This window comes from Sus scrofa, chromosome 6 (genome assembly GCF_000003025.6).
Source record: "Sus scrofa isolate TJ Tabasco breed Duroc chromosome 6, Sscrofa11.1, whole genome shotgun sequence".
In the NCBI taxonomy this organism is placed as follows: domain Eukaryota; kingdom Metazoa; phylum Chordata; class Mammalia; order Artiodactyla; family Suidae; genus Sus; species Sus scrofa.
The window spans coordinates 19,392,435-19,393,568 of NC_010448.4; positions in this window are offsets into that span (position 1 = coordinate 19,392,435).

Here is a 1,134-nt window from a genome sequence, read left to right on the forward strand (position 1 = left end):
TGCATCTTCCTGCAGTGTCAAAAGTGCATGATCCAGACTTAGGAGTGGAAGGGAAAGGGTATAAACCTATCACTCAAGCAAATTTTGCTAAGTACATGTAAAGTATTGTCATCCCTCAGTCTTTTGGGCTTTTGGTTCTAGAACTCCCCCGTCCCCTCTCAAAATCTGGATGCTCAATTCTTTTATATAAAATGGCATAAGATTTGCATATAATCCACACACATCCACATAATTCAAATCATCTCTAGATTGCTTATAGTACTTAATACAATGTTTAATGTTATGTAAATATTTGCTGGGTGTGAGCAAATTTTTAAGTTTTGCTTTTTTGGAACTCTATGGACTTTTTTTTTTCTTTCAGTCTTCTTGAAGAACCCTTGGATAGGGAGGACTGACTGTCTTTTTGTTCCTCCATCAGTGTACAAACCTCATTAAAAGACATTATTGTTGGGAGTTCCCATTGTGGCTCAGTGGGTTAAGAACCTGACTAGTATCCATGAGGACTCAGGTTTGATTCCTGGCCTCCGTGGGTGGGTTAAGTATCCGGTGTTGCTATGGTTGTGGCATAGGCTGGCAGCTGCAGTGCCAATTCAACCCCTAGCTCGGAAACTTCCATGTGCCATAGGTGCACCCCTAAAAAGGAGAAAGAAAAAAATATATATAGTTAAAGGCCTTTTGTTGTCAGTGCAGTGGCTCAGGTTGCTGCTGTGTCATGGGTTTGATCCCTGGCCCAGGAACTTTCACATGCCAACCCCCCCTACCCCCCCAAAACCCCCCAAAACCCCCAAACAACCTACCCCAAAAACACTGTTATAGTATTCCTATGTATATTTAACCAGGTCTGTGTCAGTGGGCAATCCGTTTTATTTATCGTTTTTTGTTATAGTGCTGCAATGAACATCCTTGTACATGTATCTTTGCTTACAACTGCACGCACTTCTCATATGAATTTCTAGAAGTGTTTCTGTGGAGTCAAGGGCGTGTGCATGTTTTACTAAGTCGCCTTCTAAATGGTTGAACCTGGTGCCTTTTGAAGTAGGTTGAGGGTAGAAAACGTCGGAGCAGCCTGGCCTCCGAGCAGCAGGCGGCGCTCTGAGCGTGTCTCTGCGGAAGCGGCGGGACCGCGCTGAACGA